This window comes from Ambystoma mexicanum, chromosome 13 (genome assembly GCF_040938575.1).
Source record: "Ambystoma mexicanum isolate Mex_15411 chromosome 13, UKY_AmexF1_1, whole genome shotgun sequence".
NCBI lineage: Eukaryota > Metazoa > Chordata > Amphibia > Caudata > Ambystomatidae > Ambystoma > Ambystoma mexicanum.
Genome location: NC_090938.1, coordinates 356504110 through 356523385, shown reverse-complemented (window position 1 = coordinate 356523385; position 19276 = coordinate 356504110). Strand labels below are relative to the sequence as shown.

Sequence of the window (19276 nt, the reverse complement as noted above, 5' to 3'; positions counted from 1 at the left end):
CTCCTCAAAAAATCGGCCAGAAAAAAACAGGTCAAATCACAATCATATACATACATTCTCACACACCCTTCAAATATGTCTACCCAGTAAACATCATGTTGTGTGCTCGTTGTGTTGCTGTTATGCGTCATAACCTGAGGGGCTCTGTAGCTCAGTGGCAGAGCACTGGTCTTGTGAACCAGGGGTCGTGAGTTCGATCCTCATCAGGGCCTCCAAATGGTAATTTTCTTGAACATTGTTGAATAGGAACTGATATTGCACATTGTACCTGTGCAACCTTTTACCAATGGATTCGGGCCTATAACAAAGCCACAAGCGCAAGGTGTCTGAATAGTCTGTGGGGAAGGTCGGCTTTCTGGACCTAATTTCTTCAAGAAAAAGACCTTGATAATCTTGTGATGACAGATGCAGATGATCACGGTGAAGCCCTTACTCTATTGAACAGTACAGCGGTTCTGGGTTGCACGCCTTTCTCTATTTTCAGGGACGTTGATGTGGCAAAATTTAATTGGAAAAGGGTTATTGCCATCACTCACTATTTAAATTCAATGACATCACAGGAAGCAGCAGCATCTGAACTTTGATCTTGGCTGGAAACGTTGAATGATGCCAAACACTGGGAAACTGGAGCTTGCGTTATGCTGGTTTTACTACTAATGGTGTGCCATACGGAAGCTCAAGCACCTTCCTCTGGATTAGTGTTGTGAACCCTCCAGGAGCTCTTGTTATATTTTTCTGAACTTCAACTTGATGTGTTTATCTATCAATGGCCGGGTAACGAAGAACGAGTCAACAATCTTGTTTCTACTATGACAAACATGATCTATTTTTCACTGACTTTGCACCACCATTGTTTTATCTCTTCTTTAAGCATGGGACTCGAGCACCGTTCCCAAACAGACGAGGTGGCCGATGGACTGCTAATCCATTGTGCTCTGCACGCGTGGGTTCAAATCCCACCTTCGTCGTATTTTTTCTTTATAGTCTGCATTTAAACATAGACCAAAGTCTTTCAACCTCCCTGTGAAAGACAGGAATGAGTACAGATATGGAAATAGAGATGTAAAAATAAGTTCATTGGTGCAGGCGGAGAATGAAATTAGTCAAAGACTTTCCTCGTAGGTTTCCATTCTTTACTATTATAGGAGCCAAAATCAGCGCAGTTAGTAAATTCCCAAGCTTACATCCCAAATTCTTTTTTCTTTTAGTTGTCTGCCTTTTACATGTTCCTTTTGCCATCATTCTGACCTGCTATCTAAACTCATGAACCTGTTCAGCATCCTACTCAATACATACATACCCGTAAAAGTACATACTCAAACGCATACCGACAATGTATCACCAACATAAGCACACACGCTTTCGCAAATCAGATGTATGATGACGTACTGAACACATGCAGAGATATACAGCCATTTTTACACAACCAGAAATTCATATACCTGGAGATCTACCTAGGTAAAACCCATGGTTTCTTTGCACTTTCTGTTGTTGGCTGTAAGCAAGCAGCAGGTGGCCTTGTAGCTCAGTGGCAGAGCACTGGTCTCGTAAACCAGGGTTCATGAGTTCAAGCCTCATCAGGGCCTCAGGCGGATTATTTTCAATAAGCACGGGGAAGAGAAGCCAGAGTTGCACCATCTACAGAGAACCTTTTATGACGGGATGCATCCTCATAATTGAAGTCTTCCACAGAAGGAGTGAAATAGAGTTCGAGAGGAAGGCCTAATGTTTTCAGGCAAAGACTGACAAAAACCTTGCAATGTCGCATGTAGCTGCTTTGGTGAAAAGACTGTTCAAGTTCACAATGCAACGGAGGGGTGTTCCCCATCTCCATACAATCATCTCTTTGATAATGTAAACGTGCCAGGCGTGTTGAAAGACAAAGACAGACACAACCGCACATACCAGTTGAAGAAAGACAGCCAGCAAACACATTTGTATAGAGGTAAGCAAGCCTCAATTAGAGATGTGAGTCCCTCCGTTTCTGCGGGAGTCCACAAGTTTAATAAAAAATGAACACATATCTTTCATGTTCTAATGATTACCAATCTTTCTGATTAGCTCTGCATAGCTCCAATGGCTATGTGTGTGTGTGTGTGTATGTGCCCGTGTGTGTAGGGGAAGGGGTGGGTAGATGTGTTCACGCAGAGCAAGTTGCATACATCGCCAACAGCCATTCCCTCCTGCTCCTGTGCATCCAGTTCGGAAGCGAACCCACCCAATTGTTCTATATGTCTGCTACCCTGACCGCATTCACACATCATTGGCTATTAGTATGCAGCTTGTGGGCGCTGTCAATGGGATATAAGCACCATTCCCCATGTCTGCAATAGCTAGACCAGATTCTGAGGTATGATGAGCAGGGGTCCAGGCACTTCCACTTCCCCTGACAAACGCCGGGCTTAGCCCTGCCGGGCCTAGCCCTGAGGGGCCTAACTGGGCATGGCCCTGTGTAAGGTAGGGTGAGCAGGGGACCACTTGCAACTAACCTTCGGCACCAATCAGGCATGGAGAGGTCTGTGCAAATGCCCAGCCCTTTAGCAATCTCGATCTGCAAAACCTTCAACTCCTAATTCTCATGGCTCCCAGAAGCCCTAGCCCATATGCAAATGAGGCGAGTTCCTATCAGCATCCTTGTTCTGCTTGATTTTATCAAAGTGACTGCCTGATTAGTGAAAGGGTATTTATTCTCAGAGGTTTGCTTCAAAGGCGATAATGCAGTAAATAGACAACATTAATCTTTGTAAGTTGATATTGTCTCCTGGATCCTACTCCAGTAACCCTTTTTCTACCTTTACAAATGTCTTCCGTAAGTGGTGCTCAGCAGAAAATGGAGTATAATAACAGTTGACATTTTTTATTTTCTGTTCTATTTTCAAAAACCCTCCGTAGCTGTATTTAAAGCGCAAACACCCCATAAATAACTTGCAATGAGTATTCCATGTCTAAAAGGCAGAGGAGCTGTCATACAACATTAACTGACAATCAAGGAAACCTTGAGGTGAACCAAAAAATGTCCAGAACATTTATTGGTTCAATAATTCAGTTTTGAGGTGAATTAGTAAAAAGTTCCAAAGTTGCTCCAGGTGAGGCTTGAACTCACAACCTCGGCATTGCTCACTGCATGTACTGCTGTATAAGTACCGCGCGCTAACCGATTGCGCCACTGGAGCTGCTGTGTTTTGGTTTTCGACATGAAACTACACCCACAAACACACACACAAGTGTACAAAAGCACCCACAAGCTCTGGCATTGTCTTTTTAGCTGACACCAAATTATGGGTGCCTTGTAGTGCCCATATTGTGCCACTGGAGCTTACCTTTTAGCCTGATATACACTTTGCCACTGATGTTCAGCCAATGGTGCAGTCAAATGTCCCTTCTACATTTTTGTCATGCTGCAGGCAGTGCCACTGGAGCCAGCATGATGCTCTTCCTCATATTCAACACGTGTCAATTGAAACACTTCCCAATGTCATCTTGGCGATGCCTATAAACACCCCAGGACTTTGATGAATTTTTCTCAACAGCAAGTGAGGCAGTTTTCCTGCAAACGGCTGGATGTACCTCAACAAGGAACGCATTGTGGTTCTATTTTGAAGATGTTTGTGTTATTACCTGTAAAGACTTGAATGCCTAACATAATCCCTGTAGACGAGGTGGCCGAGTGGTTAAGGCGATGGACTGCTAATCTGCTGTACACGCGTGGGTTCGAATCCCACCTTCGTCGATTTTAACTTTTGAAATCTTTTTTAAACATCTGCATTGCTCTAAGCACCATTGCCATTGGCTTTCAAAGAACATACAGACAAAAGTGAAAATATGCATGTTAGTTGATTAAGAAGGACACAAACAAGGTTGTCGTGTTACTGGCAGGAATGCAATCTGCTGTGCTTGACTACCCTTTGAGCCAGAATCCGGATAGAAATTTAAAAAAGCAAAGGTAATATCCATATTGTCTCTCTGCTGCCATGTACATGTTTTTTTCAACTTTCACGCATCACATCTCCTCATTAGTCACCCTAAAATTGTGCGGAATACGCACAAATTAGCTGCTCCTCAAAAAATCGGCCAGAAAAAAACAGGTCAAATCACAATCATATACATACATTCTCACACACCCTTCAAATATGTCTACCCAGTAAACATCATGTTGTGTGCTCGTTGTGTTGCTGTTATGCGTCATAACCTGAGGGGCTCTGTAGCTCAGTGGCAGAGCACTGGTCTTGTAAATCAGGGGTCGTGAGTTCGATCCTCATCAGGGCCTCCAAATGGTAATTTTCTTGAACATTGTTGAATAGGAACTGATATTGCACATTGTACCTGTGCAACCTTTTACCAATGGATTCGGGCCTATAACAAAGCCACAAGCGCAAGGTGTCTGAATAGTCTGTGGGGAAGGTCGGCTTTCTGGACCTAATTTCTTCAAGAAAAAGACCTTGATAATCTTGTGATGACAGATGCAGATGATCACGGTGAAGCCCTTACTCTATTGAACAGTACAGCGGTTCTGGGTTGCACGCCTTTCTCTATTTTCAGGGACGTTGATGTGGCAAAATTTAATTGGAAAAGGGTTATTGCCATCACTCACTATTTAAATTCAATGACATCACAGGAAGCAGCAGCATCTGAACTTTGATCTTGGCTGGAAACGTTGAATGATGCCAAACACTGGGAAACTGGAGCTTGCGTTATGCTGGTTTTACTACTAATGGTGTGCCATACGGAAGCTCAAGCACCTTCCTCTGGATTAGTGTTGTGAACCCTCCAGGAGCTCTTGTTATATTTTTCTGAACTTCAACTTGATGTGTTTATCTATCAATGGCCGGGTAAGGAAGAACGAGTCAACGATCTTGTTTCTACTATGACAAACATGATCTATTTTTCACTGACTTTGCACCACCATTGTTTTATCTCTTCTTTAAGCATGGGACTCGAGCACCGTTCCCAAACAGACGAGGTGGCCGAGTGGTTAAGGCGATGGACTGCTAATCCATTGTGCTCTGCACGCGTGGGTTCGAATCCCACCTTTGTCGTATTTTTTCTTTATAGTCTGCATTTAAACATAGACCAAAGTCTTTCAACCTCCCTGTGAAAGACAGGAATGAGTACAGATATGGAAATAGAGATGTAAAAATAAGTTCATTGGTGCAGGCGGAGAATGAAATTAGTCAAAGACTTTCCTCGTAGGTTTCCATTCTTTACTATTATAGGAGCCAAAATCAGCGCAGTTAGTAAATTCCCAAGCTTACATCCCAAATTCTTTTTTCTTTTAGTTGTCTGCCTTTTACATGTTCCTTTTGCCATCATTCTGACCTGCTATCTAAACTCATGAACCTGTTCAGCATCCTACTCAATACATTCATACCCGTAAAAGTACATACTCAAACGCATACCGACAATGTATCACCAACATAAGCACACACGCTTTCGCAAATCAGATGTATGATGACGTACTGAACACATGCAGAGATATACAGCCATTTTTACACAACCAGAAATTCATATACCTGGAGATCTACCTAGGTAAAACCCATGGTTTCTTTGCACTTTCTGTTGTTGGCTGTGAGCAAGCAGCAGGTGGCCTTGTAGCTCAGTGGCAGAGCACTGGTCTCGTAAACCAGGGGTCATGAGTTCAAACCTCATCAGGGCCTTGGGCGGATTATTTTCAAAAAGCACGGGGAAGAGAAGCCAGAGTTGCACCATCTACAGAGAACCTTTTATGACGGGATAAATCCTCATAATTGAAGTCTTCCACAGAAGGAGTGAAATAGAGTTCGAGAGGAAGGCCTAATGTTTTCAGGCAAAGACTGACAAAAACCTTGCATGTAGCTGCTTTGGTGAAAAGACTGTTCAAGTTCACAATGCAACGGAGGGGTGTTCCCCATCTCCATACAATCATCTCTTTGATAATGTAAACGTGCCAGGCGTGTTGAAAGACAAAGACAGACACAACCGCACATACCAGTTGAAGAAAGACAGCCAGCAAACACATTTGTATAGAGGTAAGCAAGCCTCAATTAGAGATGTGAGTCCCTCCGTTTCTGCGGGAGTCCACAAGTTTAATAAAAAATGAACACATATCTTTCATGTTCTAATGATTACCAATCTTTCTGATTAGCTCTGCATAGCTCCAATGGCTATGTGTGTGTGTGTGTGTATGTGCCCGTGTGTGTAGGGGAAGGGGTCGGTAGATGTGTTCACGCAGAGCAAGTTGCATACATCGCCAACAGCCATTCTCTCCTGCTCCTGTGCATCCAGTTCGGAAGCGAACCCACCCAATTGTTCTATATGTCTGCTACCCTGACCGCATTCACACATCATTGGCTATTAGTATGCAGCTTGTGGGCGCTGTCAATGGGATATAAGCACCATTCCCTATGTCTGCAATAGCTAGACCAGATTCTGAGGTATGAGGAGCAGGGGTCCAGGCACTTCGCCTGACAAACGCCGGGCTTAGCCCTGCCGGGCCTAGCCCTGAGGGGCCTAACTGGGCATGGCCCTGTGTAAGGTAGGGTGAGCAGGGGACCACTTGCAACTAACCTTCGGCACCAATCAGGCATGGAGAGGTCTGTGCAAATGCCCAGCCCTTTAGCAATCTCGATCTGCAAAACCTTCAACTCCTAATTCTCATGGCTCCCAGAAGCCCTAGCCCATATGCAAATGAGGCGAGTTCCTATCAGCATCCTTGTTCTGCTTGATTTTATCAAAGTGACTGCCTGATTAGTGAAAGGGTATTTATTCTCAGAGGTTTGCTTCAAAGGCGATAATGCAGTAAATAGACAACATTAATCTTTGTAAGTTGATATTGTCTCCTGGATCCTACTCCAGTAACCCTTTTTCTACCTTTACAAATGTCTTCCGTAAGTGGTGCTCAGCAGAAAATGGAGTATAATAACAGTTGACATTTTTTATTTTCTGTTCTATTTTCAAAAACCCTCCGTAGCTGTATTTAAAGCGCAAACACCCCATAAATAACTTGCAATGAGTATTCCATGTCTAAAAGGCAGAGGAGCTGTCATACAACATTAACTGACAATCAAGGAAACCTTGAGGTGAACCAAAAAATGTCCAGAACATGTATTGGTTCAATAATTCAGTTTTGAGGTGAATTAGTAAAAAGTTCCAAAGTTGCTCCAGGTGAGGCTTGAACTCACAACCTCGGCATTGCTCACTGCATGTACTGCTGTATAAGTACCGCGCGCTAACCGATTGCGCCACTGGAGCTGCTGTGTTTTGGTTTTCGACATGAAACTACACCCACAAACACACACACAAGTGTACAAACGCACCCACAAGCTCTGGCATTGTCTTTTTAGCTGACACCAAATTATGGGTGCCTTGTAGTGCCCATATTGTGCCACTGGAGCTTACCTTTTAGCCTGATATACACTTTGCCACTGATGTTCAGCCAATGGTGCAGTCAAATGTCCCTTCTACATTTTTGTCATGCTGCAGGCAGTGCCACTGGAGCCAGCATGATGCTCTTCCTCATATTCAACACGTGTCAATTGAAACACCTCCCAATGTCATCTTGGCGATGCCTATAAACACCCCAGGACTTTGATGAATTTTTCTCAACAGCAAGTGAGGCAGTTTTCCTGCAAACGGCTGGATGTACCTCAACAAGGAACGCATTGTGGTTCTATTTTGAAGATGTTTGTGTTATTACCTGTAAAGACTTGAATGCCTAACATAATCCCTGTAGACGAGGTGGCCGAGTGGTTAAGGCGATGGACTGCTAATCTGCTGTACACGCGTGGGTTCGAATCCCACCTTCGTCGATTTTAACTTTTGAAATCTTTTTTAAACATCTGCATTGCTCTAAGCACCATTGCCATTGGCTTTCAAAGAACATACAGACAAAAGTGAAAATATGCATGTTAGTTGATTAAGAAGGACACAAACAAGGTTGTCGTGTTACTGGCAGGAATGCAATCTGCTGTGCTTGACTACCCTTTGAGCCAGAATCCGGATAGAAATTTAAAAAAGCAAAGGTAATATCCATATTGTCTCTCTGCTGCCATGTACATGTTTTTTTCAACTTTCACGCATCACATCTCCTCATTAGTCACCCTAAAATTGCGCGGAATACGCACAAATTAGCTGCTCCTCAAAAAATCGGCCAGAAAAAAACAGGTCAAATCACAATCATATACATACATTCTCACACACCCTTCAAATATGTCTACCCAGTAAACATCATGTTGTGTGCTCGTTGTGTTGCTGTTATGCGTCATAACCTGAGGGGCTCTGTAGCTCAGTGGCAGAGCACTGGTCTTGTAAACCAGGGGTCGTGAGTTCGATCCTCATCAGGGCCTCCAAATGGTAATTTTCTTGAACATTGTTGAATAGGAACTGATATTGTACCTGTGCAACCTTTTACCAATGGATTCGGGCCTATAACAAAGCCACAAGCGCAAGGTGTCTGAATAGTCTGTGGGGAAGGTCGGCTTTCTGGACCTAATTTCTTCAAGAAAAAGACCTTGATAATCTTGTGATGACAGATGCAGATGATCACGGTGAAGCCCTTACTCTATTGAACAGTACAGCGGTTCTGGGTTGCACGCCTTTCTCTATTTTCAGGGACGTTGATGTGGCAAAATTTAATTGGAAAAGGGTTATTGCCATCACTCACTATTTAAATTCAATGACATCACAGGAAGCAGCAGCATCTGAACTTTGATCTTGGCTGGAAACGTTGAATGATGCCAAACACTGGGAAACTGGAGCTTGCGTTATGCTGGTTTTACTACTAATGGTGTGCCATACGGAAGCTCAAGCACCTTCCTCTGGATTAGTGTTGTGAACCCTCCAGGAGCTCTTGTTATATTTTTCTGAACTTCAACTTGATGTGTTTATCTATCAATGGCCGGGTAAGGAAGAACGAGTCAACGATCTTGTTTCTACTATGACAAACATGATCTATTTTTCACTGACTTTGAACCACCATTGTTTTATCTCTTCTTTAAGCATGGGACTCGAGCACCGTTCCCAAACAGACGAGGTGGCTGAGTGGTTAAGGCGATGGACTGCTAATCCATTGTGCTCTGCACGCGTGGGTTCGAATCCCACCTTCGTCGTATTCTTTCTTTATAGTCTGCATTTAAACATAGACCAAAGTCTTTCAACCTCCCTGTGAAAGACAGGAATGAGTACAGATATGGAAATAGAGATGTAAAAATAAGTTCATTGGTGCAGGCGGAGAATGAAATTAGTCAAAGACTTTCCTCGTAGGTTTCCATTCTTTACTGTTATAGGAGCCAAAATCAGCGCAGTTAGTAAATTCCCAAGCTTACATCCCAAATTCTTTTTTCTTTTAGTTGTCTGCCTTTTACATGTTCCTTTTGCCATCATTCTGACCTGCTATCTAAACTCATGAACCTGTTCAGCATCCTACTCAATACATACATACCCATAAAAGTACATACTCAAACGCATACCGACAATGTATCACCAACATAAGCACACACGCTTTCGCAAATCAGATGTATGATGACGTACTGAACACATGCAGAGATATACAGCCATTTTTACACAACCAGAAATTCATATGCCTGGAGATCTACCTAGGTATAACCCATGGTTTCTTTGCACTTTCTGTTGTTGGCTGTGAGCAAGCAGCAGGTGGCCTTGTAGCTCAGAGGCAGAGCACTGGTCTCGTAAACCAGGGGTCATGAGTTCAAACCTCATCAGGGCCTCGGGCGGATTATTTTCAAAAAGCACGGGGAAGAGAAGCCAGAGTTGCACCATCTACAGAGAACCTTTTATGACGGGATGCATCCTCATAATTGAAGTCTTCCACAGAAGAAGTGAAATAGAGTTCGAGAGGAAGGCCTAATGTTTTCAGGCAAAGACTGACAAAAACCTTGCAATGTCGCATGTAGCTGCTTTGGTGAAAAGACTGTTCAAGTTCACAATGCAACGGAGGGGTGTTCCCCATCTCCATACAATCATCTCTTTGATAATGTAAACGTGCCAGGCGTGTTGAAAGACAAAGACAGACACAACCGCACATACCAGTTGAAGAAAGACAGCCAGCAAACACATTTGTATAGAGGTAAGCAAGCCTCAATTAGAGATGTGAGTCCCTCCGTTTCTGCGGGAGTCCACAAGTTTAATAAAAAATTAACACATATCTTTCATGTTCTAATGATTACCAATCTTTCTGATTAGCTCTGCATAGCTCCAATGGCTATGTGTGTGTGTGTGTGTATGTGCCCGTGTGTGTAGGGGAAGGGGTCGGTAGATGTGTTCACGCAGAGCAAGTTGCATACATCGCCAACAGCCATTCTCTCCTGCTCCTGTGCATCCAGTTCGGAAGCGAACCCACCCAATTGTTCTATATGTCTGCTACCCTGACCGCATTCACACATCATTGGCTATTAGTATGCAGCTTGTGGGCGCTGTCAATGGGATATAAGCACCATTCCCTATGTCTGCAATAGCTAGACCAGATTCTGAGGTATGAGGAGCAGGGGTCCAGGCACTTCGCCTGACAAACGCCGGGCTTAGCCCTGCCGGGCCTAGCCCTGAGGGGCCTAACTGGGCATGGCCCTGTGTAAGGTAGGGTGAGCAGGGGACCACTTGCAACTAACCTTCGGCACCAATCAGGCATGGAGAGGTCTGTGCAAATGCCCAGCCCTTTAGCAATCTCGATCTGCAAAACCTTCAACTCCTAATTCTCATGGCTCCCAGAAGCCCTAGCCCATATGCAAATGAGGCGAGTTCCTATCAGCATCCTTGTTCTGCTTGATTTTATCAAAGTGACTGCCTGATTAGTGAAAGGGTATTTATTCTCAGAGGTTTGCTTCAAAGGCGATAATGCAGTAAATAGACAACATAATTCTTTGTAAGTTGATATTGTCTCCTGGATCCTACTCCAGTAACCCTTTTTCTACCTTTACAAATGTCTTCCGTAAGTGGTGCTCAGCAGAAAATGGAGTATAATAACAGTTGACATTTTTTATTTTCTGTTCTATTTTCAAAAACCCTCCGTAGCTGTATTTAAAGCGCAAACACCCCATAAATAACTTGCAATGAGTATTCCATGTCTAAAAGGCAGAGGAGCTGTCATACAACATTAACTGACAATCAAGGAAACCTTGAGGTGAACCAAAAAATGTCCAGAACATTTATTGGTTCAATAATTCAGTTTTGAGGTGAATTAGTAAAAAGTTCCAAAGTTGCTCCAGGTGAGGCTTGAACTCACAACCTCGGCATTGCTCACTGCATGTACTGCTGTATAAGTACCGCGCGCTAACCGATTGCGCCACTGGAGCTGCTGTGTTTTGGTTTTCGACATGAAACTACACCCACAAACACACACACAAGTGTACAAAAGCACCCACAAGCTCTGGCATTGTCTTTTTAGCTGACACCAAATTATGGGTGCCTTGTAGTGCCCATATTGTGCCACTGGAGCTTACCTTTTAGCCTGATATACACTTTGCCACTGATGTTCAGCCAATGGTGCAGTCAAATGTCCCTTCTACATTTTTGTCATGCTGCAGGCAGTGCCACTGGAGCCAGCATGATGCTCTTCCTCATATTCAACACGTGTCAATTGAAACACCTCCCAATGTCATCTTGGCGATGCCTATAAACACCCCAGGACTTTGATGAATTTTTCTCAACAGCAAGTGAGGCAGTTTTCCTGCAAACGGCTGGATGTACCTCAACAAGGAACGCATTGTGGTTCTATTTTGAAGATGTTTGTGTTATTACCTGTAAAGACTTGAATGCCTAACATAATCCCTGTAGACGAGGTGGTCGAGTGGTTAAGGCGATGGACTGCTAATCTGCTGTACACGCGTGGGTTCGAATCCCACCTTCGTCGATTTTAACTTTTGAAATCTTTTTTAAACATCTGCATTGCTCTAAGCACCATTGCCATTGGCTTTCAAAGAACATACAGACAAAAGTGAAAATATGCATGTTAGTTGATTAAGAAGGACACAAACAAGGTTGTCGTGTTACTGGCAGGAATGCAATCTGCTGTGCTTGACTACCCTTTGAGCCAGAATCCGGATAGAAATTTAAAAAAGCAAAGGTAATATCCATATTGTCTCTCTGCTGCCATGTACATGTTTTTTTCAACTTTCACGCATCACATCTCCTCATTAGTCACCCTAAAATTGTGCGGAATACGCACAAATTAGCTGCTCCTCAAAAAATCGGCCAGAAAAAAACAGGTCAAATCACAATCATATACATACATTCTCACACACCCTTCAAATATGTCTACCCAGTAAACATCATGTTGTGTGCTCGTTGTGTTGCTGTTATGCGTCATAACCTGAGGGGCTCTGTAGCTCAGTGGCAGAGCACTGGTCTTGTAAACCAGGGGTCGTGAGTTCGATCCTCATCAGGGCCTCCAAATGGTAATTTTCTTGAACATTGTTGAATAGGAACTGATATTGCACATTGTACCTGTGCAACCTTTTACCAATGGATTCGGGCCTATAACAAAGCCACAAGCGCAAGGTGTCTGAATAGTCTGTGGGGAAGGTCGGCTTTCTGGACCTAATTTCTTCAAGAAAAAGACCTTGATAATCTTGTGATGACAGATGCAGATGATCACGGTGAAGCCCTTACTCTATTGAACAGTACAGCGGTTCTGGGTTGCACGCCTTTCTCTATTTTCAGGGACGTTGATGTGGCAAAATTTAATTGGAAAAGGGTTATTGCCATCACTCACCATTTAAATTCAATGACATCACAGGAAGCAGCAGCATCTGAACTTTGATCTTGGCTGGAAACGTTGAATGATGCCAAACACTGGGAAACTGGAGCTTGCGTTATGCTGGTTTTACTACTAATGGTGTGCCATACGGAAGCTCAAGCACCTTCCTCTGGATTAGTGTTGTGAACCCTCCAGGAGCTCTTGTTATATTTTTCTGAACTTCAACTTGATGTGTTTATCTATCAATGGCCGGGTAAGGAAGAACGAGTCAACGATCTTGTTTCTACTATGACAAACATGATCTATTTTTCACTGACTTTGCACCACCATTGTTTTATCTCTTCTTTAAGCATGGGACTCGAGCACCGTTCCCAAACAGACGAGGTGGCCGAGTGGTTAAGGCGATGGACTGCTAATCCATTGTGCTCTGCACGCGTGGGTTCGAATCCCACCTTCGTCGTATTCTTTCTTTATAGTCTGCATTTAAACATAGACCAAAGTCTTTCAACCTCCCTGTGAAAGACAGGAATGAGTACAGATATGGAAATAGAGATGTAAAAATAAGTTCATTGGTGCAGGCGGAGAATGAAATTAGTCAAAGACTTTCCTCGTAGGTTTCCATTCTTTACTATTATAGGAGCCAAAATCAGCGCAGTTAGTAAATTCCCAAGCTTACATCCCAAATTCTTTTTTCTTTTAGTTGTCTGCCTTTTACATGTTCCTTTTGCCATCATTCTGACCTGCTATCTAAACTCATGAACCTGTTCAGCATCCTACTCAATACATACATACCCGTAAAAGTACATACTCAAACGCATACCGACAATGTATCACCAACATAAGCACACACGCTTTCGCAAATCAGATGTATGATGACGTACTGAACACATGCAGAGATATACAGCCATTTTTACACAACCAGAAATTCATATGCCTGGAGATCTACCTAGGTATAACCCATGGTTTCTTTGCACTTTCTGTTGTTGGCTGTGAGCAAGCAGCAGGTGGCCTTGTAGCTCAGAGGCAGAGCACTGGTCTCGTAAACCAGGGGTCATGAGTTCAAACCTCATCAGGGCCTCGGGCGGATTATTTTCAAAAAGCACGGGGAAGAGAAGCCAGAGTTGCACCATCTACAGAGAACCTTTTATGACGGGATAAATCCACATAATTGAAGTCTTCCACAGAAGGAGTGAAATAGAGTTCGAGAGGAAGGCCTAATGTTTTCAGGCAAAGACTGACAAAAACCTTGCAATGTCGCATGTAGCTGCTTTGGTGAAAAGACTGTTCAAGTTCACAATGCAACGGAGGGGTGTTCCCCATCTCCATACAATCATCTCTTTGATAATGTAAACGTGCCAGGCGTGTTGAAAGACAAAGACAGACACAACCGCACATACCAGTTGAAGAAAGACAGCCAGCAAACACATTTGTATAGAGGTAAGCAAGCCTCAATTAGAGATGTGAGTCCCTCCGTTTCTGCGGGAGTCCACAAGTTTAATAAAAAATGAACACATATCTTTCATGTTCTAATGATTACCAATCTTTCTGATTAGCTCTGCATAGCTCCAATGGCTATGTGTGTGTGTGTGTGTATGTGCCCGTGTGTGTAGGGGAAGGGGTCGGTAGATGTGTTCACGCAGAGCAAGTTGCATACATCGCCAACAGCCATTCTCTCCTGCTCCTGTGCATCCAGTTCGGAAGCGAACCCACCCAATTGTTCTATATGTCTGCTACCCTGACCGCATTCACACATCATTGGCTATTAGTATGCAGCTTGTGGGCGCTGTCAATGGGATATAAGCACCATTTCCCATGTCTGCAATAGCTAGACCAGATTCTGAGGTATGAGGAGCAGGGGTCCAGGTACTTCGCCTGACAAACGCCGGGCTTAGCCCTGCCGGGCCTAGCCCTGAGGGGCCTAACTGGGCATGGCCCTGTGTAAGGTAGGGTGAGCAGGGGACCACTTGCAACTAACCTTCGGCACCAATCAGGCATGGAGAGGTCTGTGCAAATGCCCAGCCCTTTAGCAATCTCGATCTGCAAAACCTTCAACTCCTAATTCTCATGGCTCCCAGAAGCCCTAGCCCATATGCAAATGAGGCGAGTTCCTATCAGCATCCTTGTTCTGCTTGATTTTATCAAAGTGACTGCCTGATTAGTGAAAGGGTATTTATTCTCAGAGGTTTGCTTCAAAGGCGATAATGCAGTAAATAGACAACATTAATCTTTGTAAGTTGATATTGTCTCCTGGATCCTACTCCAGTAACCCTTTTTCTACCTTTACAAATGTCTTCCGTAAGTGGTGCTCAGCAGAAAATGGAGTATAATAACAGTTGACATTTTTTATTTTCTGTTCTATTTTCAAAAACCCTCCGTAGCTGTATTTAAAGCGCAAACACCCCATAAATAACTTGCAATGAGTATTCCATGTCTAAAAGGCAGAGGAGCTGTCATACAACATTAACTGACAATCAAGGAAACCTTGAGGTGAACCAAAAAATGTCCAGAACATTTATTGGTTCAATAATTCAGTTTTGAGGTGAATTAGTAAAAAGTTCCAAAGTTGCTCCAGGTGAGGCTTGAACTCACAACCTCGGCATTGCTCACTGCATGTACTGCTGTATAAGTACCGCGCGCTAACCGATTGCGCCACTGGAGCTGCTGTGTTTTGGTTTTCGACATGAAACTACACCCACAAACACACACACAAGTGTACAAAAGCACCCACAAGCTCTGGCATTGTCTTTTTAGCTGACACCAAATTATGGGTGCCTTGTAGTGCCCATATTGTGCCACTGGAGCTTACCTTTTAGCCTGATATACACTTTGCCACTGATGTTCAGCCAATGGTGCAGTCAAATGTCCCTTCTACATTTTTGTCATGCTGCAGGCAGTGCCACTGGAGCCAGCATGATGCTCTTCCTCATATTCAACACGTGTCAATTGAAACACCTCCCAATGTCATCTTGGCGATGCCTATAAACACCCCAGGACTTTGATGAATTTTTCTCAACAGCAAGTGAGGCAGTTTTCCTGCAAACGGCTGGATGTACCTCAACAAGGAACGCATTGTGGTTCTATTTTGAAGATGTTTGTGTTATTACCTGTAAAGACTTGAATGCCTAACATAATCCCTGTAGACGAGGTGGCCGAGTGGTTAAGGCGATGGACTGCTAATCTGCTGTACACGCGTGGGTTCGAATCCCACCTTCGTCGATTTTAACTTTTGAAATCTTTTTTAAACATCTGCATTGCTCTAAGCACCATTGCCATTGGCTTTCAAAGAACATACAGACAAAAGTGAAAATATGCATGTTAGTTGATTAAGAAGGACACAAACAAGGTTGTCGTGTTACTGGCAGGAATGCAATCTGCTGTGCTTGACTACCCTTTGAGCCAGAATCCGGATAGAAATTTAAAAAAGCAAAGGTAATATCCATATTGTCTCTCTGCTGCCATGTACATGTTTTTTTCAACTTTCACGCATCACATCTCCTCATTAGTCACCCTAAAATTGTGCGGAATACGCACAAATTAGCTGCTCCTCAAAAAATCGGCCAGAAAAAAAAAGGTCAAATCACAATCATATACATACATTCTCACACACCCTTCAAATATGTCTACCCAGTAAACATCATGTTGTGTGCTCGTTGTGTTGCTGTTATGCGTCATAACCTGAGGGGCTCTGTAGCTCAGTGGCAGAGCACTGGTCTTGTAAACCAGGGGTCGTGAGTTCGATCCTCATCAGGGCCTCCAAATGGTAATTTTCTTGAACATTGTTGAATAGGAACTGATATTGCACATTGTACCTGTGCAACCTTTTACCAATGGATTCGGGCCTATAACAAAGCCACAAGCGCAAGGTGTCTGAATAGTCTGTGGGGAAGGTCGGCTTTCTGGACCTAATTTCTTCAAGAAAAAGACCTTGATAATCTTGTGATGACAGATGCAGATGATCACGGTGAAGCCCTTACTCTATTGAACAGTACAGCGGTTCTGGGTTGCACGCCTTTCTCTATTTTCAGGGACGTTGATGTGGCAAAATTTAATTGGAAAAGGGTTATTGCCATCACTCACCATTTAAATTCAATGACATCACAGGAAGCAGCAGCATCTGAACTTTGATCTTGGCTGGAAACGTTGAATGATGCCAAACACTGGGAAACTGGAGCTTGCGTTATGCTGGTTTTACTACTAATGGTGTGCCATACGGAAGCTCAAGCACCTTCCTCTGGATTAGTGTTGTGAACCCTCCAGGAGCTCTTGTTATATTTTTCTGAACTTCAACTTGATGTGTTTATCTATCAATGGCCGGGTAAGGAAGAACGAGTCAACGATCTTGTTTCTACTATGACAAACATGATCTATTTTTCACTGACTTTGCACCACCATTGTTTTATCTCTTCTTTAAGCATGGGACTCGAGCACCGTTCCCAAACAGACGAGGTGGCCGAGTGGTTAAGGCGATGGACTGCTAATCCATTGTGCTCTGCACGCGTGGGTTCGAATCCCACCTTCGTCGTATTCTTTCTTTATAGTCTGCATTTAAACATAGACCAAAGTCTTTCAACCTCCCTGTGAAAGACAGGAATGAGTACAGATATGGAAATAGAGATGTAAAAATAAGTTCATTGGTGCAGGCGGAGAATGAAATTAGTCAAAGACTTTCCTCGTAGGTTTCCATTCTTTACTATTATAGGAGCCAAAATCAGCGCAGTTAGTAAATTCCCAAGCTTACATCCCAAATTCTTTTTTCTTTTAGTTGTCTGCCTTTTACATGTTCCTTTTGCCATCATTCTGACCTGCTATCTAAACTCATGAACCTGTTCAGCATCCTACTCAATACATACATACCCATAAAAGTACATACTCAAACGCATACCGACAATGTATCACCAACATAAGCACACACGCTTTCGCAAATCAGATGTATGATGACGTACTGAACACATGCAGAGATATACAGCCATTTTTACACAACCAGAAATTCATATGCCTGGAGATCTACCTAGGTATAACCCATGGTTTCTTTGCACTTTCTGTTGTTGGCTGTGAGCAAGCAGCAGGTGGCCTTGTAGCTCAGAGGCAGAGCACTGGTCTCGTAAACCAGGGGTCATGAGTTCAAACCTCATCAGGGCCTCGGGCGGATTATTTTCAAAAAGCACGGGGAAGAGAAGCCAGAGTTGCACCATCTACAGAGAACCTTTTATGACGGGATAAATCCTCATAATTGAAGTCTTCCACAGAAGGAGTGAAATAGAGTTCGAGAGGAAGGCCTAATGTTTTCAGGCAAAGACTGACAAAAACCTTGCAATGTCGCATGTAGCTGCTTTGGTGAAAAGACTGTTCAAGTTCACAATGCAACGGAGGGGTGTTCCCCATCTCCATACAATCATCTCTTTGATAATGTAAACGTGCCAGGCGTGTTGAAAGACAAAGACAGACACAACCGCACATACCAGTTGAAGAAAGACAGCCAGCAAACACATTTGTATAGAGGTAAGCAAGCCTCAATTAGAGATGTGAGTCCCTCCGTTTCTGCGGGAGTCCACAAGTTTAATAAAAAATTAACACATATCTTTCATGTTCTAATGATTACCAATCTTTCTGATTAGCTCTGCATAGCTCCAATGGCTATGTGTGTGTGTGTGTGTATGTGCCCGTGTGTGTAGGGGAAGGGGTCGGTAGATGTGTTCACGCAGAGCAAGTTGCATACATCGCCAACAGCCATTCTCTCCTGCTCCTGTGCATCCAGTTCGGAAGCGAACCCACCCAATTGTTCTATATGTCTGCTACCCTGACCGCATTCACACATCATTGGCTATTAGTATGCAGCTTGTGGGCGCTGTCAATGGGATATAAGCACCATTCCCTATGTCTGCAATAGCTAGACCAGATTCTGAGGTATGAGGAGCAGGGGTCCAGGCACTTCGCCTGACAAACGCCGGGCTTAGCCCTGCCGGGCCTAGCCCTGAGGGGCCTAACTGGGCATGGCCCTGTGTAAGGTAGGGTGAGCAGGGGACCACTTGCAACTAACCTTCGGCACCAATCAGGCATGGAGAGGTCTGTGCAAATGCCCAGCCCTTTAGCAATCTCGATCTGCAAAACCTTCAACTCCTAATTCTCATGGCTCCCAGAAGCCCTAGCCCATATGCAAATGAGGCGAGTTCCTATCAGCATCCTTGTTCTGCTTGATTTTATCAAAGTGACTGCCTGATTAGTGAAAGGGTATTTATTCTCAGAGGTTTGCTTCAAAGGCGATAATGCAGTAAATAGACAACATTAATCTTTGTAAGTTGATATTGTCTCCTGGATCCTACTCCAGTAACCCTTTTTCTACCTTTACAAATGTCTTCCGTAAGTGGTGCTCAGCAGAAAATGGAGTATAATAACAGTTGACATTTTTTATTTTCTGTTCTATTTTCAAAAACCCTCCGTAGCTGTATTTAAAGCGCAAACACCCCATAAATAACTTGCAATGAGTATTCCATGTCTAAAAGGCAGAGGAGCTGTCATACAACATTAACTGACAATCAAGGAAACCTTGAGGTGAACCAAAAAATGTCCAGAACATTTATTGGTTCAATAATT

The 19276-nt window shown here is 43.5% G+C and overlaps 22 non-coding genes across 22 annotated transcripts; 18 read left to right on the top strand and 4 right to left on the bottom strand.

Moving 5' to 3' along the window:
* The first annotated feature begins 140 nt into the window (after positions 1-140).
* On the top strand, positions 141-212 carry TRNAT-UGU (transfer RNA threonine (anticodon UGU)). The gene has a single exon. It is a non-coding gene; the product is annotated as a tRNA-Thr (tRNA).
* A 1302-nt stretch (positions 213-1514) lies between these two features.
* Positions 1515-1586, top strand: TRNAT-CGU (transfer RNA threonine (anticodon CGU)). Its single transcript has one exon. It is a non-coding gene; the product is annotated as a tRNA-Thr (tRNA).
* A 1492-nt stretch (positions 1587-3078) lies between these two features.
* Positions 3079-3173, bottom strand: TRNAI-UAU (transfer RNA isoleucine (anticodon UAU)). Its single transcript has 2 exons — positions 3136-3173; positions 3079-3114 (listed from the first exon to the last, which is right to left on the bottom strand). It is a non-coding gene; the product is annotated as a tRNA-Ile (tRNA).
* A 480-nt stretch (positions 3174-3653) lies between these two features.
* On the top strand, positions 3654-3730 carry TRNAS-GCU (transfer RNA serine (anticodon GCU)). The gene has a single exon. It is a non-coding gene; the product is annotated as a tRNA-Ser (tRNA).
* A 465-nt stretch (positions 3731-4195) lies between these two features.
* Positions 4196-4267, top strand: TRNAT-UGU (transfer RNA threonine (anticodon UGU)). The gene has a single exon. It is a non-coding gene; the product is annotated as a tRNA-Thr (tRNA).
* A 687-nt stretch (positions 4268-4954) lies between these two features.
* TRNAS-GCU (transfer RNA serine (anticodon GCU)) lies at positions 4955-5036 on the top strand. The gene has a single exon. It is a non-coding gene; the product is annotated as a tRNA-Ser (tRNA).
* A 546-nt stretch (positions 5037-5582) lies between these two features.
* TRNAT-CGU (transfer RNA threonine (anticodon CGU)) lies at positions 5583-5654 on the top strand. Its single transcript has one exon. It is a non-coding gene; the product is annotated as a tRNA-Thr (tRNA).
* A 1478-nt stretch (positions 5655-7132) lies between these two features.
* Positions 7133-7227, bottom strand: TRNAI-UAU (transfer RNA isoleucine (anticodon UAU)). The gene is made up of 2 exons: positions 7190-7227; positions 7133-7168 (listed from the first exon to the last, which is right to left on the bottom strand). It is a non-coding gene; the product is annotated as a tRNA-Ile (tRNA).
* A 480-nt stretch (positions 7228-7707) lies between these two features.
* TRNAS-GCU (transfer RNA serine (anticodon GCU)) lies at positions 7708-7784 on the top strand. Its single transcript has one exon. It is a non-coding gene; the product is annotated as a tRNA-Ser (tRNA).
* Positions 7785-8249: 465 nt separating this feature from the next.
* Positions 8250-8321, top strand: TRNAT-UGU (transfer RNA threonine (anticodon UGU)). Its single transcript has one exon. It is a non-coding gene; the product is annotated as a tRNA-Thr (tRNA).
* A 680-nt stretch (positions 8322-9001) lies between these two features.
* On the top strand, positions 9002-9083 carry TRNAS-GCU (transfer RNA serine (anticodon GCU)). Its single transcript has one exon. It is a non-coding gene; the product is annotated as a tRNA-Ser (tRNA).
* A 546-nt stretch (positions 9084-9629) lies between these two features.
* TRNAT-CGU (transfer RNA threonine (anticodon CGU)) lies at positions 9630-9701 on the top strand. Its single transcript has one exon. It is a non-coding gene; the product is annotated as a tRNA-Thr (tRNA).
* A 1486-nt stretch (positions 9702-11187) lies between these two features.
* TRNAI-UAU (transfer RNA isoleucine (anticodon UAU)) lies at positions 11188-11282 on the bottom strand. The gene is made up of 2 exons: positions 11245-11282; positions 11188-11223 (listed from the first exon to the last, which is right to left on the bottom strand). It is a non-coding gene; the product is annotated as a tRNA-Ile (tRNA).
* Positions 11283-11762: 480 nt separating this feature from the next.
* Positions 11763-11839, top strand: TRNAS-GCU (transfer RNA serine (anticodon GCU)). Its single transcript has one exon. It is a non-coding gene; the product is annotated as a tRNA-Ser (tRNA).
* Positions 11840-12304: 465 nt separating this feature from the next.
* On the top strand, positions 12305-12376 carry TRNAT-UGU (transfer RNA threonine (anticodon UGU)). Its single transcript has one exon. It is a non-coding gene; the product is annotated as a tRNA-Thr (tRNA).
* Positions 12377-13063: 687 nt separating this feature from the next.
* TRNAS-GCU (transfer RNA serine (anticodon GCU)) lies at positions 13064-13145 on the top strand. Its single transcript has one exon. It is a non-coding gene; the product is annotated as a tRNA-Ser (tRNA).
* Positions 13146-13691: 546 nt separating this feature from the next.
* Positions 13692-13763, top strand: TRNAT-CGU (transfer RNA threonine (anticodon CGU)). Its single transcript has one exon. It is a non-coding gene; the product is annotated as a tRNA-Thr (tRNA).
* Positions 13764-15249: 1486 nt separating this feature from the next.
* On the bottom strand, positions 15250-15344 carry TRNAI-UAU (transfer RNA isoleucine (anticodon UAU)). Its single transcript has 2 exons — positions 15307-15344; positions 15250-15285 (listed from the first exon to the last, which is right to left on the bottom strand). It is a non-coding gene; the product is annotated as a tRNA-Ile (tRNA).
* Positions 15345-15824: 480 nt separating this feature from the next.
* Positions 15825-15901, top strand: TRNAS-GCU (transfer RNA serine (anticodon GCU)). Its single transcript has one exon. It is a non-coding gene; the product is annotated as a tRNA-Ser (tRNA).
* A 465-nt stretch (positions 15902-16366) lies between these two features.
* On the top strand, positions 16367-16438 carry TRNAT-UGU (transfer RNA threonine (anticodon UGU)). The gene has a single exon. It is a non-coding gene; the product is annotated as a tRNA-Thr (tRNA).
* A 687-nt stretch (positions 16439-17125) lies between these two features.
* Positions 17126-17207, top strand: TRNAS-GCU (transfer RNA serine (anticodon GCU)). The gene has a single exon. It is a non-coding gene; the product is annotated as a tRNA-Ser (tRNA).
* A 546-nt stretch (positions 17208-17753) lies between these two features.
* TRNAT-CGU (transfer RNA threonine (anticodon CGU)) lies at positions 17754-17825 on the top strand. The gene has a single exon. It is a non-coding gene; the product is annotated as a tRNA-Thr (tRNA).
* Positions 17826-19276: the final 1451 nt, after the last annotated feature.